The sequence below is a fragment of the Callithrix jacchus genome, chromosome 3 (genome assembly GCF_049354715.1).
Source record: "Callithrix jacchus isolate 240 chromosome 3, calJac240_pri, whole genome shotgun sequence".
NCBI classification, from domain to species: domain Eukaryota; kingdom Metazoa; phylum Chordata; class Mammalia; order Primates; family Cebidae; genus Callithrix; species Callithrix jacchus.
Window position 1 is genome coordinate 115,570,673 of NC_133504.1, and position 27,758 is coordinate 115,598,430.

The 27,758-nt window shown below is 38.4% G+C and overlaps 1 pseudogene across 1 annotated transcript in view; it reads left to right on the forward strand.

The window, feature by feature from the left end:
• LOC100401338 (small ribosomal subunit protein eS7-like) overlaps positions 1-27,506 on the forward strand; it is a 73,770-nt pseudogene extending 46,264 nt beyond the window's left edge. The window contains exons 3-4 of the transcript XR_013533048.1: positions 23,807-23,896; positions 26,850-27,506. The product of XR_013533048.1 is annotated as a small ribosomal subunit protein eS7-like (transcript). The remainder of the gene's footprint in view (positions 1-23,806; positions 23,897-26,849) is intronic.
• Positions 27,507-27,758: the final 252 nt, after the last annotated feature.

The following is a 27,758-nucleotide window of genomic DNA, read 5'->3' on the forward strand; positions in this document are numbered from 1 at the left end:
CTGGAATGATTTAAAATTTCCTTCTTGTTGTTCTATGAACACCATAAAAAATTCCATTGCGCTGTAACCTACATTATATCATATATATTGGATATTACATCCAGAAAGTGACAGAAAATAATTTCTCAGATGATGTCTTGATATGTACTATGTAAAATATGACCACCATCTTAGACGATTTCTGTGTTTTTGTTTCTAAAGATTGTATACATAAAACAGATCCAAGTGTACAAGAAGTTCACAGAGGCTGGGCGTGGTGGCTCATGCCTGTAATCTCAGCACTCTGGGAGGCTGAGGTGGGTGGATCACCTGATCCACTTGAGATCAGGAGTTCAAGACCAGCCTGGCCAACATGGCGAAACCCAGTCTCTACTAAAAATACAAAAATTAGCTGGGCGTGGTGGCGCACACCTGTAATCCCAGCTACTAGAGAGGCTGAGGTGGGAGAATTGCTCCAACCCGGGAGGCAGAGGTTGCAGTGAGTCAAGATTGCACCACTGCACTCCAGCCTGGTCGACAGAGTGAGACTCTGTCTCAAAAAAAAAAGTTTACAAGGATGCATAAAGATACTTTTGCAGTTCTACACTTAAGGTGAGTGGGTTTGTGGGGAAGTCTGGTACATGGACTTGGATGTCAGACTGGTCTATTTGGATTATGCTTTTTCTGTACTGTACTAACTACATGTACTTGGTAAATGACTTAATTTCCTGGCCTTCAGTTTTCTTATTTGCAAGATGGGCACAATCATTTTGATATTGTGGAGTTGTTATATTAATAATATTTGCAAAGAGTCTGTCATATGGTAGACATAATTATTATTGTAGTTGACTTGACCATTTCCCAGGGCTTCTAGCCTAGTAGCAACTTGCTTTTTAGGTATCCAAGCCCTACCACTGGGCTCCTAATAGTCACATTCTTAGTTAAGACTATCCATGTACCTCCTGGATTACTCTGGTCCTATCTATCAGTCCCATAGCACTACCCATTTTATGGACCAGTACCCTAAATGGGAGTAGGAAGTCAAGTAGACATTGCAACACATGCAGTCTTGACCCTCATTCTCCAGGCTTCTGTGTCTTGGTGAATGTGGCTACTTCTAGATGTTGCATGGTGAATGTCACTATGGCAGAAAATCCCTTGTTCCTTTGTAGTTAATCAAAAGAAGAATATTCTGTGAATTTCTTATTAAGACTAAGCCATTCAATATTACCTGTAGTCACTGGTGAAATTTATTTAAGAAGATAGGGAGATGTTGCCAGAGGGCGACCTTCATGAGTTTGTCTTTTTCTTTTTTAGTACAGACTCAAGGAGAAGGCCTGAGAATAGCCTGGAAGCCAAAGGCTGTAGAACTTATTGTTATTCCTCAAGCCACTTACACCTTAACCAAATATGAAGAAAATTTAAAATTCAAAATAAGCTTTGATGAAGTCACCTTTTTTCCTAATTTACTTCTACATTTGATGTGTATAGTTAATACACATAGTGTTGATAATATTAATGTGACTACTTCATGTATTATTACTAGTTTATTCATTTAAAAACTAATTTATCTATAGGGCAAGGATTTTCTCTGTCTCTTTTTTGAGAACTCCGACTCTAGAAACCATCAGAACTTTTCAAATACTGATTTTTAGTGCACTGCAACCAATTCAAGGCTGGCTTCCAAATCTGTCCTAGTGGTACTATGGAAACCTCTCAATGCTGTGCACGGGTCATAGAATTATAGATATAACCTCTTGCTCATTTTGATACTTTTGGTATTCTTAAATAAAACTTGAAAGTGCAGGAAAAAATGCTTCACAGGGGAAAAACAATATAATAATTGTATTTTCTCTTCATTGAATCAATGCTAATTTATTTTAATTATTCTTTATTTAAAATTTTTGTGAGAAATATATATTTTTTGAGACAGGGTTATGCTCTGTTGGCCAGACTGAAGTGTAGTGGCATAATCATTGCTCACTGCAGCCTCAACTTCCTGGGCTCAATTAATCCCCCCTCCACAAGTAGCTGGGAATGTAAGTACTCACAACCATGCTTTGCTAATTTTAAACTTTTTTTGTAGAGGTTGAGTTTCACTACGTTGCCCAGGCTGGTCTCAAACTCTCAGACTCAAGGGATCCTCCTGCCTGAGCCTCCCAAAGTTTTGGGTTTATAGGTGTGTCACTGCATCCAATCTGTAATTTATTTTGGTCTTTTAAAGTCTAAGTCACTCAAATTACTGACCTATCAAAAAAATCAGTCTTGAAGTAGACAACAATATAGAATTCTCAAACTAGGCTTTGTTCTAGTTTTTTTAAAAGGATAATCAAATTCTAAATATAGTTTCTAATCAATTAATACATCATTAGAAGCCACATATTTTAAACCAGTTTGGATTTTCTGTGATTATCACTCAAACTTATTCACTAATTATTTTTCTAAATAGGAAGATAAATCTCCACACAGTCTTTTCCCCTCTGATGGTCCCATAAGAAATCATTTTGCTATTAGCCTGGAAATGTTCCAAAAATCTAACAGTGTGGTGGCAGTCTGCAGCACGGTATCAAGGGAGACATCAGATGTTAGTTCAAATGTGACTTTTATACTCTTGATCCCACATCTGAAAAGTAAAGATGCAATGTGTCTCTCAAAAGGTGGTGCTGAATAGGAGTGTTCTATCTCTGTCAGCTCATCAGCCTCTGGGGAAGTACAATCTAAAAGCCATCAGTAGGCTCCTGGGCATTGCCTTTAATCTGGGTCTTTTTTTTGGGTCTTGATATATGGCAGAAGTAACCAATTTAAAGCAAGCAAATACTAATCATGCAGAAGCCAGCTGTATGAGCAGCTCTCATCTGGGGATTTAAAAACACTTTGCAAAACACAAGTCATGAATCTTCGGAGTCATAAACATCCATCACCACCCATCTTTGCCACTGGGAAATCTGGAATTTCAAAGGCATGGTGCAGGGCTGTACCCACAAGGTCCTCAGCAGGTCCCATAATCCAAGCTGTGGCCAGACCATAAGGCTCTAGAATTAATCTAGTGAGCAAGACACAGTGGGCCATTGGGGACTTGTGGCTGACAGGATGGGGCCACTTTTGGGTCTGTGAAAGTGCTAGGTCTACCTGGACCCCGTTCAAATTCTCTGTGTAATCGAAGAAGTATTAATGGGAAACAGAGTGAGCTGTTACTTCTGGCTTTGGTCTCTCCCTTTCCCTGATTATTTCTCTCTCTACAGGTCTCCCTTTCCTATAATCACTCTCTTAACTTGATTTATCATGTTTGAAGCCATAGATTCATGGCCTTTTAGGACATGAAGACAGCTCAGAAATCTACTGCTTTTAATCTCTCCATGAAATTGTGATAATCTGGGCAGGGGTGAAGTTATTGGCAGTTAAGTCTTAGGCATAAGGGAAAAACTCTATTCCTGTTGCTTTATCTTTTCCCCTGAAAATTATTTGCTCATGGCAGGTGCTTCATAAATATGTTCTGAATGAATGTATGAATGAGTAAAACCATGTTTGGGGTAATGGTTGGAAGAAAAAGAATTGTGGCAGTGGTAATTGTTCCAACATTGTTCAGGTAAGGCTCAGAGATTTGCTGATGATCCTTGTCTTCTGATTGTTATCTTAGTGGCTTGTACCTTTAACCTGTTTACATTCCTAATTTTACAGAACAAAATACTAAGGACCACAGAGACTTTAAGTGACCTGCTTAAAGTCTCGTAATTCTTAAAAAATGCAGGCATACAGCAAACTATGAGAAATTACTGGATTCTTTCCTACTTAATGTAGAACCAAAAAGTAATTGGTATAATGTCTCTGGACAGTGGGTTAAAGTCCTGATCTCTCCTTTATTTGCGACTGGCCAACGTCACTTAATTTTAATAAGTAGTTATTTCTTCATCTGTAAAATGCTAATAGTGATGCTAACTGAACAGGGTCATTGTGGAGATTAAATAGGAGAATGAATATGAAAGTGGTTAGCAGATGGTAGAGTATTATATATTAATAAATAGGTATTTTATAATTCTGTTTAAATATTAAGGTTCTTATTGAATTTTTTCTTACTGAATTACATACAGCAACTTATTCACTGTGACTCATTAAATTTCCAGACAAGTTTGGTAGTTATTTAACAAAGGGTGTATCACCGAGGAACAAGATTTTGTAAATATGTCTGGGGTGTGTCAACCATACCCAACAGAGAACAATTAGGTATTGCATCACTGATAGTGTTGAAATAAAAATATTAGGAAAGATATTGCAGGAAGTTTGAGGCTTCCTGTGTGTGTGAGAGAAGGGAGTGGGTGAGGCAGAATGTCTGTGAATATTATAAGCCATGTGATACATAGTTGATAGAAATCTTGAAGGTAGAAATTTGGGCTTTACAGTTTTAGAAAAAGACTTTATCTATATATAGGTATGTATGTATGTATGTATGTATGTATTCACCCATCTACTCACTCCCAACCCCATCCATCTATCCTGTATCCATAACAGATGCTCTCTTGTCTACTCAGTAAACATTTTCTACTACCTCTTCCCTTCTGGAAAACACACTTCTTAAGTGAAGCTGAAAATGACAGATTCCCCTTTTTTCAATAGTGAATCGTATTTATATGACTCCATTTTGACCAATGAGATGTAAAAAAAATTCTTCCAGGGTGTTTTGGAAGAGGATCTTTCTCCCTGTTAGATTTGTATGAGGAGGGCATTTTTTTTCCTCTTCCTGTTCTGTGCCCTGTGGTGTGAGGACATGATATTTGGAGTTGTTGCAGTGATCTTACTTCTGTGAGACAATCAACCAAAGGATGAAAACCCAATATGGTGAGCATATCAGAGCCAGAATATGGAAAGTGCCTAGGTCCTGGATGACATCATAAGTTGCTGGACCAATTCTTGAATTATGTGCCTTCAGATTTCATTGTACTTGAAATAATTAGATGTCTTTGTTGCTTAAATGACCCTAAGTTTGGTATTACCTTAATGAGGTCATAGGTATACAAATATTCTCTCTTATTTTATTTTATTTTTAAAGAGACAGGGTCTCACTCTGTTGCTTAGGCTGGAGTGAAGCGCAATCACAGCTCACTTCAGCCTTGAACTCCGGGCTCAAGTGATCATCTCTCCTTAGCTTCCCATGTCCCAAGTAGCTGGGATATAGGTATGAGCCACTGATACAGGTATACTCCTAATTTACTTTTTCACCTTTTTATCTTAGAAAGAATTTAAGGTATGCCACAATGCAGTATGGTTAAAGAAATTTGGAATAGGTGAAAAAAGAGGTCAAAAAAAAAAAAAAAGAGGAAGATAGAGAGAGGACTGATGTTAATACACAGAAGGTATATCGTGAAATCTTGTATAGTTTCTAGGAGAAAGCTAAATTTTTATTTTGTGGGAAAGAAACACTGTTAGCGTGTATTAAATAGTTTACCATAAAAGTTTGCTGAATGAATGATTAAGAGTAATAGCCCCCGTGGGCAGAAGCTCCTTCCTTCTCTCCTTCCCTCTTTTGAGTATGAAGATTTTAGCATGGAGAGTTGGGGAAGTCTCCAATGAACAAGTGTTGAGATTGAGGCACTAAAGTGCCATTATCAGATGGTTTCCTGACCCTGGGGCTATTCTTTTTTTTTTTTAATTGTGCTTTAGGTTCTGGGGTACATGTACAGATTATGCAGGATTGTTGCATAGGTATACACATGGCAATGTGGTTTGCTGCCTCCATCCCCCTTTCACCTACATCTGGCATTTCTCCCCATGTTATCCCTCCCCTACCTCCCCACCGCCCCCGCCGCTGTCCTGCCCCTGCCCCCCCAACAGACCCCAGTGTGTGATGCTCCCCTCCCTGTGTCCATGTGTTCTCATTGTTCAACACTCGCCTATGAGTGAGAATATGCAGTGTTTGATTTTTCTGTTCTTGTGTCAGTTTGCTGAGAATGATGGTTTCCAGATTCATCCACAAAGGACATGAGCTCATCGTTTTTTATGGCTGCATAGTATTCCATGGTGTATATGTGCCACATTTTCCTTGTTCAGTCTATTGTCCATGGGCATTTGGGTTGGTTCCAGGTCTTTGCTATTGTAAACAGTGCCACTATGAACATTTCATTGGCTACTCTGCCAAAAAGAAAAAGGGAGCTCATCTGCAGAGAGGAAGGCTGAGAAGATTAGAAACTAGTCCTTGGATCTCAATTCTAGGAATCTGTTAAAAAGTGACAAAACATGGAAAGTGTTATCACTACATAATTTGTAATGGCAAGTACTAAAAACAACTTAAATTGCAACCTAAAAATATGGGGACCATATTGTACAGTTTCACATTGTAAGAGTAAATTGTGGTTTATCCAGTTGATGAAATGTTAGGTGGTTAGCATTTATTTACACACTTCTACCCATTTACATTTTCCACAACAATCACATGTCCCTGTCTAAGGTTTCACAGTTGACTCTGGGTCCAATGGTAACACATTTTCTCCCCAGAACAGCAAAATGTAGCATTCTATCAGTCAATGCCGCCACCTCTGGGGGATGTTGGTTTCCCCCACTCAACCCCTTTAGATCCAGCTTGCAGAACTCCATTCATCATCCTCCTTGGTTCAGGATACACTCTCATCATTGATTCTGAGTGATGATCATACCTGCTTTAATTTGGTTAGAATCCCATCTTGATATCCTATATCTCAAAGACTATATTATAAAGTTAATCACACAACATCCCTTATATAAAATGGGGAAAAAGTGGATCAAAAAATGTATAGGTTAAGAAGTAAAGAAGAAAATATATAATATGTAGCTACTACAGTCTTCATTTATGCAACTAGCCAGAAGAATAGAGTTGGTATTTATAATCCTTTTTTTCTACCATTTATTCTGTGTTCCCTTTGCTCTCAGCCAGCAGGTTGTGATTTTTTTTTTTTTAACCTGGTGGGTGATCCAAATTCCTATTTCTATTGCATGTGAGCCTTTAGTTTTCCTGAATGAATCAAGTGGCTAAGTCTTCTATTCCTATTTTACCAATGGGCATGGTGGTGCTAGGAGCCACCATCTCCTGGTTCCACACATATTCCTCCCTTGCCTCATGGCTGTAGACAGCATTGCCTGTTTTTGATCTCCAAGCCCAGTAGGTAGGTCTTTGTTTTCCACTGTTACTTGTCTTTAGATTTTCTTTTCTGAGTCACAGATAAACTTATTTTATTTTTCAGCACTGCTATACCCTTGAAATATTTTAAATTTCTCATTACTATGCTTTTGGAAAGGAGGTGGGAGTGAGATCAGCTCTGCTCTACTATATTGACACACTGTGGTGCCCCAGCCTGATTCCCTCCTCAGGGATGGTACTCCTGTGGCTCCCAGGCTCACTGCTGTGTCCTTCACTGTCATTTACCTTGGACGCAGGTTACTGCCTCACCGGAGCTTATGCCTCCTTTTGGCTGACGTGGCTGTACAAATGTCTACCTGCTTGCTTCAGTTTGGAGCAACTTCTGCAGGGCCATCCCAACCCAGAGCTCCCTGTAGATGGGCTGGTATCTCAGCTGCAGCTGCTTTGCCGTCAGCTCCTCCCTTTAACCCCTCCTGCTGTACTCAACTCCTTACAGGTGAAGCAGCTTATTAACTTCCTTACAAGTGAGGTGGAGAGCAGAGTGCTTCTGAAAACACTCAACTCTCCACCTCAGAGTCTGTTTGGGAACTCGTCTAAGACTGGAAGTTCGCCAGAGAAACCATTCAGTGCCTTGCTAATGAAACCTGTGCTTTAACTAGTGCGGTGGGTATCTATTATATTTTTCCTAGCAAGACTTCTCTTTTCTGGAACTTGTTCTTCTTTTGGAAACTTTCATTCCCTGTGACCCCAGTGACATTATTTATTGTTAAGAACCCATATTCTTATATGACTTTACTTTTTATAATTCCTCTTTTGGCTTAATCTAGTTCAAACTTGCATTTCCGCTTTTTGCAATGAAGCATTCAAAAGTAGTTCACTAGGTTAAAGGGTTATTTTACCAACCAGTATATTAATATGCATGGTTTATTAGATTAACCAACTGCAGGCCAACAAAGAGCAGCTTTTAAGATAAATGAATTAAGAAATATAGTATTTGTTATTTATTTGTCTTAACATAAAAAGTAGTACATACTTATTGTGGAAAACTTGGAAAGTAGGGGGAAAAGCTCGTAATGCCGCTGCCTAGAAATACTTAACTGTTTATCATGATTATTTTGTATATTGCTCTATTCTTTTATCTAGAGTTATATGTTATGTATAGATATTTTGTTTTAGAACAGTGGAGTCATACTGTTGGTAAGCTCTTTAAAATGTTCTAATATACTATGAAAATATTTCATGTCATTAAGTATTCTTCTATCACATGCTTTTTTAAAAAAACTTTTAAGTTCAAGGGTACATGTGCATGTTTGTGGTTTCTGTTAAAGTTGTGTCATGGTGGTCTGTTGTACAGATTATTTCACCACCCAGGTATTAAGCCTAGTAGCCATTAGTTATTTTTCCTGATCCTCTCCTTCTCCCACCCTTCACCCTCTGAAAAGCCCCACTGTGTGTTGTTCCTCTCTGTGTGTCCATGTGTTCTCATCATTTAGCTCTCACTTATAAGAAGATGCAATCTTTGGTTTTCTGTTCCTGTGTTAGTTTACTAAGGATAATGGCCTCCAGCTCCATCTGTGTCCCTGCAAAAGACACAGTTTCATTATTTTTTATGGCTGCATAGTATTCCATGGTGTATATGTACCACATTTCTTTATCCAGTCTGTCATTGATGGACATTTAGGTTGATTCCAAGTCTTTGCTATGTAATAGTGCTGCAGTGAACCTATGCGTGTATGTGTCTTTATAATAGAATGATTTATATTCCTTTGGGTATATACCCAGTAATGGGATTGCTGGGTCGAATGGTATTCTGTCTTTAGGTCTGTGAGGAATTGCCACATTGTTTTCCACAATGGCTGAACTAATTTATGCTGCCATCAACAGTATATAACCATTCCTTTTTCTCCACAACCTCATCAACATCTGTTATGTTTTCTTTTTAGTAATGGCCATTCTGACTGGTGTTAGATGGTATCTCATTGTATCATATACTTTTTAAATAGCTGCATAGTATTCTACCATATGATTGTATTCTAATTCATTGAATCAAACATAAATTCAGGTTGTTTCCAAATTATTGCTGTCACCAATGATATGGCAAATGAGGTCTTAGCCAAATCTTTAAACATAATTCCTGGAAGTGTAATTGATGAATCAAAACATTTGTAGATTTTAAGAGCTTTGATATGAATTGTGAGATTGGTTTCTAAAATGAATATATCACCTTACACAACAGCAGTGTATAAGAGTACACTTTTCTAACACTGAGTTGTTTTCTTGAAAGAATGTTGTCAATTTGATAGGCAAATGGTGCTTTCTTTAATTTATGTTTCTTTAATTACCAATAGATGAAACACATTTTTATGTTTATTGTTTCTCTCTTTGTGTGTGTGTGTGTGTGTGTGTGTGTGTAAGTATGTAAATTATGTCCTTTGTCCAAATTGTTTTGGCATGTTAAAAATTTTCTATATTTTACAAAGCAGATATTTTTTCCAGTTTGTCATTTGCCTTCTAATTTTATTCATGGAGTCTTCTAATGTGCACAGTCAAATTTAATAAGTTTCTTCTGTGGTTTCTGTTATGCTTGAAAAGGCCTTCTCCCACCCAAGGGAAGAGGAAGTTTGCTGGGAGGTGGGGTGACCTCTGAGGGGAGACAAAAGGAAATAGACAGAGAAGAAGGTAGACTAAGCCTGCGGCGAACCCCAGAATCCTGACAGGGGCTCTGGAATTGTGTCTTCTACCTCCCTCATTTTACAGATGAAGGAGCAGTGGTCTGGGGAGAATAAGAAATCAGATTGAAGTAGTAGATTACAAAGTCTCATAATAACAGCATTATCCATGGAGGGATATATTATGTTTTTGTAAAAAATAATTAATTTAGTGATGTTTAAAAGCTTAAAAATTCCTTTCATGCTCATTTTATATTCGAATGCTGGCCACAACATTGAAATAAGGAATTAAAATTGCCCCTGCAAGCTGATTACATCTTTACACCTAGAATTGATGGTTCTAATTTCTTTTTATTGATTGTGTAGCATTTTATAAAAGCTATATGGATGTCATGGTGCTTACCCACAGCAAACTCACTGTAGCAATCATCATCCATCTATAATTGTTAACAGTGTCCACAAATTAAACTGGAGGAACTTGAACCTGAAGAGGAAAAATAGGCTGTAAAGCATTCAAAATGTGGTAGCTTGTCTTGTTGGCTCAAGGACTTGAAACAAATGGCAAGTAAATGAATGTTCCAGAATCAGCCTTTCCGTTCATGAAGTAGTATGTAGGGCTGCCAGATTTAACAAATAAAATGTGGGACACCCAGTTAAATTTGAATTTCAGATAAACAATGAATACATTTTAATATAAGTCTGCCCTATGCATGATTTGGGGCATACTTGTACTATAAAATTGTTCATTGTTTATGTGAAATTAAAATTTAATGAAGCATCCTGTTTTTAATCTGGCAATTCTAGCAACAGGGACGATTTGTTATACATATTAAATACTAAACCCCTTAATTGCATGTATTATATGAGGTTCTTTCTTTAGCACTTCAACTGTAGTAGTTGAATGAACAAGATACTTTCAAGGAAAAGTGGACCAAGAATCTCACCTAGATGAGAAAAATGGCATGAAGAAGTAAAAATACTCTATTAGTTTCCAAAGGCTGCTGAAACAAAGTAGCACAAACTGTGTGGCTCAAAAACAACAGAAATTTATTGTGTCATAGTTCTGGAAGCCAGATGTCCTGAAATCAAGGTGCCAACAGTGTCCCGCTCCCTCAGAAACGTGGAGGAGAAGCCTTACTTGTCTCTTCCTGGCTTCTGGGTGGCTTGCAAATAATACTTCCTGTCGTTGGTTTGCAGCTACAGCGCTTTAATCTCTGCCTCTTTCGTCACATGGCAAGCGTCCTGTGTGTCTCTCTTCATGACATTTCCTCATTTTATAAGGACAACAGTCATATTGGGTTAGGGTTCACACTAATGACCTCATCTTACCTTGAATACATCTGCTAAGACCCTGTTTCCAAATAAGGTCACATTCACAGGAACCAGGGGTAAGAATTTCAATGTATCTTTTTGGGAGGGACAATTTAACCTATAACAGACATGCTTGCCTAATATCCTTGGTTGCATGTTAAAAATTAGAAAGCAACTTTTACTGAAGTCATTTTACTGTTTGCCAATTACAAGCGCAGATACTGCCAAAATTTTTTGGCAGTTTTGGATTGGAAAGATTTTCATTTTTGAAAGAACATATAGACATTTTTATGTGGGATTCTAGAATTTAAGCTTACATGTTTGGCCAGCAGCCTAAACTTCATGCTAGAAGGAGAAAGCTCTGGGACTGCTGTCTTAATCAAGAGGAAGTTTATATTTCTCTGACCATAAGGTAAATTGTTCCTTTAAAGGAAAATAATAGTATTGCTTCTAGACTCTCAGATGCAATGGTCAGGTGGAGGCCCTCTCTGCAGTCCTAGAGGGATCCCTCATAGCACCTTCAGTGACTTCTAGAATCAGTGTCATAAGAAGTGTGTGTGTGGGGGGATGTTATAAAATTCCAAGAAATTTGCTCTAAAAAAGCATTTTAATTTTAAAGTACTTTAGGAGAGCATTTAGACAACCAAGTCAGAAGAACTCCTTAGTGGTGGATAAGTAACAAGAGCCTAAAATAACAGCAAAGGTGTCCAAGTAACACTTGCAATTAAGTTTTGGGGTTGGTATCACATGTTATAGTTCATCATAGGCTCGATTAGGTCAATTTTCTAATTCACACTAAGTCAAGAAAAAAAGGGAATTTGAATATATATATTCTTGGAAAGATAACATAACAGCATTAAAGGAAAATTTGAAAAAAATTTTTTGAAAAAATTTGAAATTACTATAATCTCAGAAACCTTATGCAAATATGTTCATTTCTGCATACTACCCCCCTCTCTTTTGTAGCAGAGTGACATACCATTTTAAGGTTGGTGATTTCCCTATGATAAAGTAAAGCATATTTTTATAAATTCAACATGTTTCCTTCTTTGAAAATGAAGGCCATCCAACTTTAAAAGACATCTTCAACTTTGTCCTGTCATATAAAAAGATCACAATAAAAATATTAAATTGCTTGGCATGATGTATAAGTTTGAGTTGTTGAAACAGAAGACATTGGTTGGCCTTGGGAAGGATTGTAGGCTGAGTTTTTTTTTTTTTTTTTTTTTTGAGATGGAGTTTCATTCTTGTTGCCCAGGCTGGAGTGCAATGGTGCAATCTTGGCTCACTGCAACTTCCATCTCCTGTGTTCGAGCCATTCTCCTGCCTCGGCCTCCTAAGTAGTGGGGATTACAGGCATGCACAGTCATGCCTGGCTAATATTTTGTATTTTTGATAGAGACAGGATTTTTACCATGTTGGCTAGGCTGGTCTCAAACTCCTGACTTCAGGTGATTGGCCTGCCTCAGCCTCCCAAAGTGCTGGGATTACAGGCATGAGTCACTGCACCCAGCAGGTAGGCTGAGTTTTTAAAGTACAAACTTGTGATTCAGGTTTGCAAATGTTTTACCCAAATTGTTTAGGTCTAGATGTGTTAGTCTGCTCTCACGCTGCTAATGAAGACATATCCAAGACTGGTGACAGTAAAGGAAAGAGGTTTAGTGGCCTCACAGTTCCACGTGGCTGGGGGAGGCTTACAGTCATGGTGGAAGGTAAAAGGCACATCTTACATGGTGGCAGGCAAAGAGAGAAAGAGAGCCACGGAAAGATGAAACCCCTTATAAAACTATCAGATCTTGTGAGACTTATTCATTACAGTATGGGGGATACTGCCCATGATTCAATTATATCCTACTGGGTCCCTCCCAGGGAATTATGGGAGCCACAATTCAAGGTGAGATTTGGGTGGGGACACAGGTAAACCATATCATTAGATAAAACAAATTATTTTACTTCTCATTATTTTTGTGTGCTAGTTTTGAGGAGAAACTGCTTTTTGAAGTGGATTCATCTCTGATATGTTAATATTTTTCACATATTCTTTGGCAACATCTATTAGTTGCTAACATAGAGCTTCTCTAAAAGCTTTCACAGTGTAATCAGACTAATGCATTTTTCTTGGCAAATCCTGACCCAGTAGACCTTTGGGTGCTTGGATATTTCCAAGATAGGAAGGACCTTGATTGGGAGTAAGTGGACTAGGAAGGTAATAGGGGAACCTCATGTGCGTCTTTACTTGACCACATTTTGAAGTTGAACCACTGGTTGACTTAACCCCTTCCCATTATCACTTCTTCTGCTTTGCCATTTCTGGTGCTTCATAGCTGGTAAAGAAGCCTCTTACCTAATGAGCTCATCTTGACCCAGGTTCAAAGCCAGTTCTCATGGAGGCCAGACATCACAGTCTTAGGTTCCTTACTCTCTGCTTAGCATGAATCGTTTTCCTAAACCTGGGATTTGGGTACACCTCTGGGCTTCTGCCAGATTGCCTGACTCTAAGCCCAGGTTTCAAGCTCTAGTGACTACTGGGCTCCACTTCTATTCCCTGTGCCTCATCCTGTCTACTCCTGTGTGCATTGCTACCTGCTCTGGTTGTCAGCTCTGGTGCCTCTTAACTTGCCTTGTTCTTGCCAAGCCTTTTCCCAAGAGCCAGGACCCTGCCTCAACTTATGAGCTAGGTCATGAAGGCTTGTTTTTATTCTGGACAAATGTTATAATGTCACTCTTCTTTTCCCTTTATTTATAGCTTCTATTTTTACCCGTGTGCTGAGAACCCTCCTCCACTCTTCTTTTGGATTTTCTTGGTGGACCTTTGTTTCAAAAACTGACATTGTTTTTATTGTACCCAGCCCATGTCCTTATGTTGGCTGGGTCTGTCTTCAAGTGGCTGTCCTAACCTGGTTCTGAGGCCTATCTGATGAATATTTTTTTTTTTTTTTGAGATGAAGTCTCTCTCTGTCACCCAGGCTGGAGTGCAGTGGCGTGATCTCAGCTCACTGCAACCTCCACCTCCTGAGTTCAAGTGATTCTCCTGCCTCAGCCTCCTGAGTAGCTGTGATTACAGGTGCCAGCTACCATGCCCAGATTAGTTTTATATTTTTAGTAGAGATGGGGTTTCACCATGTTGGTCAGCCTGGTCTTGAACTCCTGATCTCAAGTGATCTGCCTGCCTCAGCATCCCAAAGTGCTGGGATTACAGGTGTGAGCCACCATGCCCAGCCTATCTGCTCAGTATTTAATCCCTTTCCTCCCTACCTGCTTTGTGCTGCTGTGAAACCCTGTTTTGTCTTATACCAAGTTCTGAGACATAACAAAATGGGCCCACTATTTCTGAATGATTTGTGGATTTTTATCTTGAGAGTTCAAGATCATACAGTGTGATGTTGGTTTATTTGAGTTTCTTCTGTTTCTATATTCTCTGTTAAGTACCTTCATAGAGACAGCTTATAGCACATGCTGAAAAAGTATTTACTAATGAGTGCATGAATGAATGAATATGTAACCCACTGAAGCTTGTTTAGATGAAAAAATCCAAAGCTCAGGAAGGATATCTGCTTGAGGTCATTCATAGTAGATAGTAGAAAAGCTGGTATTCAAAACCAGTTCTGTTTGACTTCAAAACCCATGGGAAAACACCAAAAGTGACAGCTAATTTGTGTAGTGGAAGAAATACCCTTGGGAGGCCAAAGTGGGAAGGCTGCTTGAGGCTAAGAGTTCAAGATCAGCCTGGGCAAGGCAGCCAGACTCTGTATCTACAAAAACTTAAAAAAATTAATGGGTATGTTGTGCAGGCCTGTGGTCCCAGCTACTTGAAAGGCTGAGGTCGGAGGATGGCCTGAGCCCAGGGGGTTGGAGCTGAGGTGAGCTGTGATGGTGCTACTGCACTCCAGCCTGGGTGACAGAGAGAGACCTTATCTCTCGGGGGAAAAAAGGAAATACATGTAATTTTCTCTTTAAGAAGGGAGTATTTCAACAGGTGAAGAGGAAACACTGGTAGGTTTTAATCTTTTCACGTGGCTTCTATTTTATTGATCGTGTCTTGGAATGTTGACTGTGAGCTACTGTATTGCTGCAGCATCTGTGATTACATTGGAGAAATGACAATTGCTTTGTGTGTGACCCAGTCAATGTGTGATGCTCCCCGGTAGCAGTGAGAATAGAGAGTTCTCTTGAGAGACCCCTGGAAGAAGAAAAGCACCAAATGAAGATTCAAGACTTGATTAATCAAGTGTTTATAACATGGGACAAACCTGTACCCCAAGCCATAGGTCTGATGTTTTGTGGTCATACACCAGGCAGGCCTGAAACAAAAAAAGTTTTTTTTTCCCTTAAGACCTAAGGAAGGTGTTAGAAAGGTCTTCAGAGGCTCCTACAGATGCTCCAGGCTTGAGATAACTCTATGTAGAGGATTTTCATCTTTTTTTTTTTTTTTGGTGCCATGGATCCCTTTGGAAGTCAGAAGAATGTTTTTAAATATGTAAGTGAAATATACAGGATTACAAAGAAAATATATAGGATTACAGTACCTCTAATACCTGCTGTGATTTTGAAGTAGAGATGTTAGTAAATGATATGGCAAGGATCCAACAACAATGTAATGTGATATGGAAATATTTGGCCTTTTGATTGGTGACAGATTCATTGGGGCTGCTAAAAGTATTGTGGCTTGTGCCCTGCATTATGATAGAAACTTAAGTTAGGTGTTTGTAAAAAAAAAAAAAAAAAGAAAATAATTTTTTTCTCATCCATGTTCACAGTGCTCTAGGTAAAGAACCCCTTCTCTTTGGGTAGGAGTATAAACTGGCTGCAGAGCAGCCACAGCAAACTCAGTCACCCTGGCCTCCCATAGGTGTCAGAGGGATCTGTGAGGCAATTACTCTGAGACAACTGAGCCCACATTCATTACTTCACTTCTTTATGCATCACTTTCTTCTGCGTCACTGAATGAGATGTGCTGGCTCCATCCTTATCTGAAGGTTAAATGTAGTGGTCTACGTCAAATAAAATATGTCACATGCCTTAGAAGCAAAGTCAATATTTAGTAGGTGTAATTTCACCCAGACAGAGTAGGGAAAATTAAATGGGAGAGACTAGTTTTCATTATTCATGATTCTTTCTTTTTCCAGTTTTTTTTTTTTTCTCTTTGATGCCCTTCCTAATAAATATTGCCTCATGGTGATAAGGCATCATTGTAGGATCATTACTTTTTTTTTTTTTGAGACGGAGTTTCGCTCTTGTTACCCAGGCTGGAGTGCAATGGCACGATCTCAGCTCACCGCAACCTCCACCTCCTGGGTTCAGGCAATTCTCCTGCCTCAGCCTCCTGAGTAGCTGGGATTACAGGCATGCGCCACCATGCCCAGCTAATTTTTTGTATTTTTAGTAGAGGCGGGGTTTCACCATGTTGACCAGGATGGTCTCGATCTCTTGACCTCGTGATCCACCCGCCTTGGCCTCCCAAAGTGCTGGGATTACAGGCTTGAGCCACCGCGCCCGGCCAAGGATCATCATTTTTAAAATATCTGAATTAATCCCATATCTTCCTTTAACAAAAATTTGGTTTGTTATATTACTGTTAATAATTTAAGATTTTCTTTGCTAGTTAAAAGATACTGAAAGAAAAGCCAAGAAAAGAATAAAATCACCTGCAACTGTTCAACCATTTTTGGGAGATACATAAAGAAATGAAAGTGATTCTGTTCTTTGTACCTCTACCCTACAAGAGAAACACAATTAATGGTGTGATTTTTAAAGAATTTTCAACTTTTTGCAGCTTGGGGTGTGTGTGTGTGTGTGTGTGTGTGTGTGTGTGTGTGTATTTTATTGATCTTTTTAATCATTGTGGTAATGCTGATGCTTTTTTTACAGGGTGCTTTTCTATATCCTTTCTTTGGTAAGGTTAGTGTTTTTGGGAGTGGCAGTTCTATTTCATGTGGTCCTTGAGTTGATCACAGAACACTGATGTCTCCTGGCACTGAGATAAAAAATTAAGACCAAAGTCTGGGTGACCATATGAGTTCATTGGTCAGGAATAGGTATTTGAAGGATATTCTCTAGATTGGTGCATTCAACAATCTTTCAACATCTGCTTCCTTTGCTATGGAGCTTGGAATGCGAATTTTCCCAGATTCCTTTACAGAGATGTGGCCTTCTGACACTATTCTGCTAATAAAAAGTGAATAGAGGTCTGCTGAGGGTTTTGGAGGAAGTCTTTGCTTTCTTGAAACTGATGCTGCTACTTCTTTATTATCACCCTGTCCCCAGTGATGTGTTAGTTGGAGCAGCAGTAGATTAATCTGTTCTCACACTGCTATAAAAAAAAACCTGAGACTGGGTTTTGCTTTTCTATCACATTGTCAGGCTGCAAATTTTCCAAATGTTTATGCTCTGCTTCCTTTTTAAACATAAGTTCCAATTTCAGATAATTTTTCTCAAGTTCAAAGTTCCACAGATCTCTAGGACAGATGCAAAATAATACCAGTCTCTTCACTAAAGCATAGCAAGAGGGACTTTTGCTCCAGTTCCCAAGAAGTTCCTCATCTCCATCTGAGACCACTTCAGCCTGGACTTCATTATCCACACATTAGCAGCATTTTGGTCAAAGCCATTCAATGAGTCTCTGGGAAGTTCCAAACTTTCCCACATCTTTCTGTCTTCTTCTGAGCCCTGCAAACTTTTCTAACCTCTACCTTATTTCAAAATACAATCATGCCTTCCTAACAGTTTCCCAAAGTCTTAAACTCATTCCAGCATTAAATAAAAAGTCCAAAGTCCAAAGTCTCATCTGAGACAAGGCTAGTCCTTTCTGCCTATGAGCCTGTAAAATAAAAAACAAGTTAGTTACTCCCAAGAGACAACGGGGGTACAGGCATTGGATAAATACTACTATTCCAAAATGGGCTAAAAGATAGGGGCTACTGGCCTCATGCAAGTCTGAAACCCAGCAAGGCAGTCATTAAATCTTAGTGCTCTAAAATAATTTCCTTTGATTCCGTGTCTCACATCCAGGGCACACTGATGCAAGGGGTGGGTTCCCAAAGACATGGATGGCTCTGCCCCTGTGACTTTGCAGGGTTCAGCCCCCAAGGCTGCTTTGCAGGCTGGTGTTGAGTGCCTGTGTTTTTTCCAGGCTCAGGGTGCAAACTTCCACTGGCTCTACAATTCCAAGGTCTGTAGGGTGATGGCTCACTTCCCACAGCTCCATTAGGCAGTGGCCCAGTGGGGACCCTGTGTGTGGGCTCCAATCCTACATTTCCCTTCTGTACAGCCCTAGTAGGGTTATCTAGGAGAGCCCAATCCCTGCAGCAGCAGGCTTCTTCCTGGACATTGAAGCTTTTTTATACAGCTTCTGAAATATGGGCGGAGGCTCCCAAGCCTCAACTCTTGCACTCTGCACCTGCAAGCTTAACAGCACATGGAAACTGCCAAACCTTATGGCTTGCAGCCTCTGAAACCATCACTTGAGCTGTACCTGGGGCCCTTTGAGCCATAGCTGGAGCTGAAGTGACTGGGGTACCAGGAATAATATCCCAAGGCTGCACAGAGCAGTGGGGCCCTGGTCCTGGCCCAAGAAACTATGCAGTCCTTCTATGCCTCTAGGCCTGTGATGGGAAATGTGCCACAAAGATCTCTGAAGGCCTTGCATGGTGGCTCATGCCTGTAATCCTAGCACTTTGGGAGGCCAAGATGAGAGGATCACTTGAGGCCAGGAGTTCAAGACCGGCCTGGTCAAAAAAGCATGACCCCATCTATTACAAGAGGAAAATAAAAGAAGAAAAGAAAAGAGTAAAAGTCTCTGGAATGCTTCGAGGCCTTCTCCCCATTGTCTTGGCTATCAACACTTTCCTTCCTTTGACCTATGCAAATTTCTGAAAGCTGCTTGAAATCCTCCTCTGAAAGTGGGCTTTCTTTTTTGGCATATGGCCAGGCTGCAAATTTTCCAAACTTGTATGCTCTGCCTTCCTTTTAAATGTAAGTTCCGTGTATGAGCATAGGCTGTTAGAAGCAGCCAGGTCAAATCTTGAATGCTTTGTGGCTTAAAAATTTATTCTCCAAAATATCATAAATCATCATTGTGAAGTTCAAAGTTCCACAGATCCCTAGAGCAGGGGCACGATACGGCCAGGCTCTTTGCTAAAGCATAGCAAAAGTGATCTTTACTCCATTTCCCAATAAGTTCCTCATTTCCATCTGAGACCTTCCCAGCCTGGACTTTACTGTCTATATCATTATCAGCATTCTGGTCACAACCATTCAACAAAGTCTGTAGGAAGTCCCAAACATTCCCTTATCTTCTGAACCCTCCAAATTGTTCCAACCTCTGCCCATTACCCAGTTCCAAAACTGTTTTCACATTTTCAGGTATCTTTATAGCAATGCCCCACTCCTCAGTATCAATTTTCTGTATTGGTTAATTTTTGCACTGCTATAAAGAAATACCTGAGATTGGGTAATTTATAAATAAGATAGGTTTAATATGCTTCTGGTTCTGTTGGCTATACAGGAAGCATGGTAGCTTCAGCTTCTAGGGAGGCCTCAGGGAGCTTTAACTAATGGCAGAAGGTAAAGCTGGAGTGAGACCGAGAGAGAGGGGAGAGGTACTACATACTTTTAAGCTGCCAGATCTCATGAGACCTCAGTATCGTGATGACAGCACCAAGGGGAATGGTGTTAAATCATGAGAAACCATCTCCATGATCTAATCACCTCCCACCAGGCTCCATCTCCAATATTGGGGATTACAATTTGACATGAGATTTGGGTGGGGATACACATCCAAACAATGTCAGTCCCTTGTAGTCTATTGACTATTGACAGATATGGGGAAATATGTCATTTAGGGAATTTGATATAATAAAATGATGAACTATTTCCAAGACCTAGCAAGACATTTATATTGGACATAAGCCTTCAACCTTTTCTCAATAAGCCTTTAACCATTTCTCAAGTTCTTTGAGAAGACTGCTTCTCTTGAAGGAGTCACCTTCATTTCAGTGCTTCTACCTTTGCTGGTTCCTTTGCTTTTGAGTTGAAGCTTTGGATCTATTTGGCACTGACAATGCAAATTCTGGGCCCTACCTGAGTGGAATTGCTTATTTATTCTCATATTTTGCTACAACACCATTCAAGCCATAGTATCTAACCTCCTGAGCAGGTTCTGAGGGGTGGGATGGTCAGTTCCAAGTGGACCTTGATTAAAGGATGCTGGAGACAATAGGGAACTGGACAAATAAACCCTCCTCTTTTTTTCCTTTACTGGACTGCAGCAGGATGGTTACTTCTTGTAGCCAACTACAGAGAAGTCCCTGTAATAAGTGAACTCCTGCTGAGTGAACTGTTGTGTCTTTCAGATTGTTGTGAAGTGGCCAGTGGCTGGTTTCACTTGCCTAAGTGACACAGCAATACATTGCTTCACATATTTCTTTGCCTCCCTTTCCTTTCTTCTTACTGAAGCCTTTTTGGGCTTACAACTTCCTAATAAATATTTAGCACTTTAATTCTTACCTCAAGTTCTGCTTCCTGAAGGATTCATGCTAAGACATCACTCAACGTATATTTTGTGATGGTTATCCTGACTAGCAGACCTTAAGACTATGGAAGATTGTAAGATTCAGTGAACTCTGATATTTCCGGAAATGCTTGTTTCAAAAGCAGTTCAAACTAAGGTCTCATATCTCTGTGATATTAAACTATAGTTATTGAAGTTCACCAAAAAAATTCTTATTGAGAAAAATAAGATGACCACCTTATCATATATGATTATCTTTTCCTGATCATATATGTAATATATAGTCATTGTAGAAATCTCAGAAGATAAAATAAACTAGAGGAAAGATAGTAATTACAACACAGAGACCACAACTGGTTGATTTCTTTTTAGACATTTTCTCTCTTTTTATACTCATATGAAAGTATGTATGTATATGGATGTATATCTATATATCTATATATAGATATTTGCATGCATCTTTTTATAAAAATGGGACCAAGTGATCCATTCTGTTTTGAAGTCAGAATGTTACATTCAATATGTTATGGATATATTTCCATCCCATTAGTTCTACATTATTCTTTTGCCTCACTATATAATATTCCATAATTGTTATATGATAAGCTGATATTAAGTAGGCTGTTGTGAGAATCAAATATAGAGTAATATATTTAAATGTTGTTAGCAAACTATAAAATATGATACTAGTGTAAATTATAATTATTCTTATTTGCTGGACTAGATAGTTGAAGACATTTTGTTTGTGGTTATGTTTTTCTGTCAAATCTATCACTTTAGCCTTTTTCTGAGTCATCCATTCAGAAGAGGTTAAAATAATAGTAATTGAAATTAGTGAAACTTTTCCTGCTGTAGAGCATGAGAGTTGAATTATGCTGCTCTGGAGATAATGTGTGAAGGCTATTGTGTGAGTTATCTTGCCTCTTTGGAGGGCTGGTGAATCTGACTGATAAATGAACTCATTTTGTCTAACTTCTTTATGCATGCTCATCTTTTCACATTTTTAACAAAAAATGCATGACCACTGCATAGTTTTAAGGAGCAAATGTGCAGTGTAATTTCAGACCTGTCAACCCTTTCTGACACTGCCAAATGACTTTTGCTGTGCAAAGAATAATGTCACCTGGAGGGGCTGTAATAATGAGGAATTTTTAAATCAATAATAGATAGAACTAGTGAGTGCCAAGGTTTAATTGTTAGGTAAATTAGGCACAAGTCCTTAGTGGTCATTTTGTTTCTTCATGATTATCAGGATTTCACTTACTGGACGTCCAGAAAGCCAAGCGAGTGATTTGAGTGTCTCCTAAAGGATATATATATAAAATAAATACATATATAAAATATATATATATAAAATAAATATACATAAATATAATGAATAAATAAATCTATGTATATTTATTTTAATCTAAGAGTGAATGCCTGGGTTTGGATAGGAATTGGCAGAATGTTGGGTCTTGTGTTTTGAAATAATCTTTAGTTAAACAAGTTGTTAAGCATTATCATTTGACATTACAGCCTACATAATATAAGATACTGCTTGTTTGGCAGCTTAAGACAAGGTTTCATTTCACTCAAGTATTTGACTCTGGTGTTCTTGATAGCCAAGGCATTTTTCAACTTTGAATGAAGATTCTTTGAGGATTTTACTTGAGTCAAAAAACCTCAGTGAAAGGAATGAAGAGTTTTCTTTAAGAGCAAACAATTCTGAATTTGGCCCAGAAAAATGTGGATTGTTCCTTAGCACAGCAGTCTTTTATTTCCAGGCAGGGTTAATAATGATTAATGTTTTATTTACAGTATTAGCACGGGAAACTGCAAGGCTGTTGCTTTAGAAACCTGCCTGAGGAATCAGAGAGGCTCCTTTCCTTTTCTGGGAAAGACACTGTGCATGGTTGTACCTGAAGGAGACTGAGAAACACCTCTGGTGTGCTTCAGGCTTCCCTCACTTTCCATGCTGCTGAGGGAATTGCCTCATTGCTGCTCACCCTCTCCTCCCTCAGCTTTCATTGGAGAGAGATGGATGTTAAGCTGCAATTAAATGCCTAGAAACTTATTTGTGTTATAATACAAACACATATAGTATTCCCCTAATCAACTTGCAGTGTGGTAGTGAAGCAGGGGAAACACAAAATTGATAAAATTGTTTAAGTGTTTTTAGTAGTACTGTTTAGAGTTTTGGATTCTATTACTGTCAAAACACAAATTCACCTCCTGTGGTGCTGATCAGATTGTTTTTCTTATTTATCAATTAAGCACTTTTATGTTTACCTTATTAGAAGGTATTTTTTTTGTGGGAGGGAAGGGAAGCAGGGTGGTAGCTATTTATGAATATTTGTTATTAAGACGTGCAACTTGACTGTGGATCTGCTTCCTTTCAGAAAATAGATTCTAACTAAGATTTGTGGTTACTCTTTGGTGACATTTGACATAGTTTTCTTTAGCAAAGCTGTCCTTTGTTCAACCCCAGTAGCCTTTGCAAATGATTTCTTTATTCTCCTTTTATTCTATGAGTCTTAGAAAATGGCTTGTCCTTGGTATGAGCTGTCGCTCAGCCACTAATTAGCATGTGTCAGTAAGGAGGTGGTCCTAAGAGAGGTCGAGAAAGAACTTGAAGTTGGGGGTGGTCTGTGCAGATACACACAATACCAACTCTGTCATCATTGCCCCCTCATATTCAGCCAGTGAACCCCCCCCCATATTATTTCCAGAGACTTCAACATCATTCTCTGCTACCACACTGGCTTTTACATATTTGTTCCTTGCCCAGTCTTTGCTTCAAGTGTGAACAGGTAACAACTATGTCAAGGACCTACTCCTTTTCAAGACACAAAGGAAAGACATTATTTCTCTTTTCAATGGTATAGACATTCTGCCCACATTTGTTACTGACATTTTGTTATTGATTGTGGAGATCTGATGTGGGCCCAGGAACATGTTGAAGGAAAAAGAGGATTCCTCATTCTTCAGAGCTGCTTTTCAGTTACATAATTGTGATTTATTTAAAGCATCACGTCAGGCACATAGTAGTTGCCTGAAAATATTTATTAAATTGTTAAAAGTAATATTTAACTTTTGCAGAGTGCTTACAATATGCTGGACACTATTTTAAGTGCTTTATATGCACTAGCTCATTTAATTTAACAGATGAATGAATGTTAGGAAAGATAACAGAAGAAATTGCCTTTCATCTGGGCAGATGCTAATCTGGTCAATATTTCATTAAAATTCCAGGACATGTTCAAACTCGCTTTTGAGGCTGATAGAAAATACTGTACGTACCCAGCATTGAAAAATTTTCACTTTCAATTTCTGGCGATCAAGGTAGGTGTTTAAATAATCTCAGGGATCTGAAGAAACAGAAATAAAATTCTATCTCTCTTTTCTCAGATATGATAGAGTGATTGGATGTTTGGAAGTTGTTATTATAAATTTAAATTATTAAATCTTTGTAGTATTATACATATTTGAAAATGGATATTATAATTTTATACCACAAATGCTGTATAATAATAAAGTTAGCAGATTGTTTTGTGATGATACAGTTTTTCCTAAGGGTTCTTTTGCAGGGAGAACATGACTGTTCAGAATAGTATAAGAATTATATGTCTTTGTTGTAGTCTGTGCCTTTTACTTAGGATCTCAATAAATGTTTGCTGAAATCAAAGATAATTTGGAAAACACACAAAAAAATCTACATTCTTATTAGTAAACACATCCACTATTAGTGTTTAGAGGAATGTCATTCCAGATTTTTTTTTTTTCTGAAAGGGTAACAAGCACATCTTCCATTTATTACAAGCTTTGTAACTATTATTTCAACTATTTTTTCAAAATGGAAATATCTTTACATCCCTTTTCTTGTTATAATAGGAAATATATAACAAATTCAAACATTTAGAGATGCATTAAGTACCAAATGAAATTTTTTAATAATTTTACTTCTAAGAGATAACATGTTTAACTGTTTTATTCATCATTTGAAATACCTACTTATTCCATTCAGTTGGTATAACTATAATTTACTTAGTTTTTCATTATTATTGGGTATTTAAGATTTTCTTCAAAATGTTGCTATTATAAATACTCCAATGAATATTGTTGCACATAAAGCATTTCCTATATTTATTTCTCTAAGACAAATTTCTCAAAATGGAATTATTGAGTAAAAGGCTATGAGTGAATGATAGACTTCTGATAAATATTTTAAATTACTTTCAAAATGGTTATGCCTATTTATACTTTCAATAGGGGTATATACAAATATCAAGTTTGGCCGGGCTTGGTGGCTTATGCCTGTAATCCCAGGATGAGGTGGGTGTATCATGAGGTCAAGAGATTCAGACCATCCTGGCCAGCATGGTGAAACTCTGTCTCTACTAAGAATACAAAAATTAGCTAGGCATGGTGGCATGGGTCTGTGGTCCCAGCTACTCCGGAGGCTGAGGCAGGAGAATCGCTAGAACCTAGGAGGCGGAGTTTGCAATGAGTTGAGATCTCGCCACGACACTATAGCCTGGCGACAGAGCAAGACTGCCTCAAACAAACAAACAAAATCAGGTTCACAACATTGTTGCCAGTATGTATTATTATCATTCAACAAAGCACTTACTAATTTCATGAGAAAAAGTAGCACTTTTACTGTAGTTTTATTTTGCATTTCTTTAATTTCTATTAGAACATTTCCCAATGTTGGTTTGTCAGCTGTAGTTTCTTTTGTGGATTATTTGCTATAAGGCTATCAGGTTTCCCTTATTGTATATGTGAATACAATATATTCTATTGTAAGTTGTAAAAAGAGTAATTGTTTATCTACTACATAAGCTAAATTTTTTTTTGATTTGGAGAGATTTCCAATTTTTACGCAGTAAGGCTGTTGATCTTGTTTCGTCATTGCTTTTGAGCTTAGGAATACCTTCTTCCAGAGGTTTTTTGGATTTTCTTTTTCTTTTTTCTGTTTGTTCCATTTAATTGATGCTGGGGGAAGGAGGAGACTTGGAGGAGTGTATAGGGGTAAAGGGCCCCAGATAGGGACAGAGCAAATACTGATGCCTGGCTATTACTGGACAGGGAAGACGGTTTCCACTGAATGCACAAGGGGTGAGTAGCAGCTGGTACATAAGGGGCAGGTGCTACTTCATAAGCACGTGCAGCGAGACATGGTCTGTGACCAGGACCTTTCTGGAGCAGAGGAAGAGAAGGGACAGATAGAATCAGCACTTCTTCACCTAGCACCTTCCCCTTCCACCCACTGAGAGTTTTTCTATGCTACAAGCTATAACTACTCAACTTTTTGATCCATCTGGAGATGATTATACTTATGGCAAAAGAAGAAGTTCTCTATTAGTTTGTTTTCTCTTTCTTTCCTTTCTTTCTTCCTTTTTTGAGACAGGTCTCACTCTGTCACCCAGGCTAGAGTGCAGTGGCACAATTATGGATCACTGCAGCCTTGACCTCCTGGGCTCAATAGATCCCCACCACAGCCTATCAAGTAGCTGGGACTACTGGCACACACCAACATGCCCATCTAATTTTTTCTATTGTTTATAGAGACAGGGTCTCACTATGGTGCCTAGGGTGTTCTTGAACTCCTGGGTTCAAGTGATCCGCCCACCTTGGCCTCCTGAAGTGTTGGAATTACATGTGTGAGCCACTGTGCCTAGCTATTTTTCACATTCTTGTCTAATTTTCTCAGCATCATTTATTAAGTAATTTTCCTCTCCTGATTTATAATGGCTACAATATCATACTGTTAATTTTTAGGGTCTAAGTTTTAGGACCACAGGATGTAATTCTGGTTATTTATTTGAATTTAGGCATATGGGCCTCTTATTCTTTGTATATATATTATTTTAACTGCCTTAATTTTGTGGTTGGTTCTGCAAATTTTTTGAGAGGTTACATGTATCCAGCTCAGTAACTTACAAATTTTTATTTTTAAATAGTCTTACCTGCTTATTCTTTCAGATGAATTTCAGAACATTTAAAGTCTTCTTAATTCTGTTGGGATTTTAAATACAAATATACATTTTGGAAGCCTTTATATATTTATAATAATTTTCCTATTTTTGTTGTTCAAATATTATTCTATATTTTTGTTTTTTTCATGATGTATCTCTCATGGAAATTTTCCCTTTAAAATTTTTGTTCTATTGTAAATAAAATCTATTTTAAAATTATATAATCTAATGAGACTACTATATTGGAATGTTACTGATTAAAAATATTTATGTTGGGATTTTGACGTACTCTCGCGATATTTGGGTCTTTTCCTAAGTCGGCACTCGCCAAGGAGAAAGCCATGTTCAGTTCCAGCGCCAAGATCGTGAAGCCCAATGGCGAGAAGCCAGACGAGTTCGAGTCCGGCATCTCCCAGGCTCTTCTGGAGCTAGAGATGAACTCGGACCTCAAGGCTCAGCTCACGGAGCTGAATATTATGGCAGCCAAGGAAATTGAAGTTGGTGGTGGCCGGAAAGCTATCATAATCTTTGTTCCTGTTCCTCAACTAAAATCTTTCCAGAAAATCCAAGTCCGGCTAGTACGCGAATTGGAGAAAAAGTTCAGTGAGAAGCATGTTGTCTTTATCGCCCAGAGGAGAATTCTGCCTAAACCAACTCGAAAAAGCCGTACAAAAAATAAAACAAAAGCGTTCCAGGAGCCGTACACTGACAGTCGTGCACGATGCAATCCTTGAGGACCTGGTCTTCCCAAGTGACATTGTGGGCAAGAGAATCCGCGTGAAACTGGATGGCAGCCGGCTCATAAAGGTTCATTTGGACAAAGCACAGCAGAACAATGTGGAACACAAGGTTGAAACTTTTTCTGGTGTCTTTAAGAAGCTCACGGGCAAGGACGTTAATTTTGAATTCTCAGAGTTTCAATTGTAAACAGAATGACTAAATTAAAAATATATTCGCAGTAAAAAAAAATATTTATGTTGTATCATGTCATTTTTAAACTCTTTTTTTAGTTTTACTAGTTATTGGAATTCTCTATTTGAATATTCAAGGTAGTCACTAATCTGCAAATAATGATAATTTTGTCTTTTCCTTTGCTGCATTCATGACTTTTGTTTCATATATATAATACTAAATATTGGTAATAGAAAGCTTCCTTATTTTGTGCCCAATTTTAATACTATGCCTATATAATTCATTAAGCATGAAGCTGGTTGTTTGATATATAA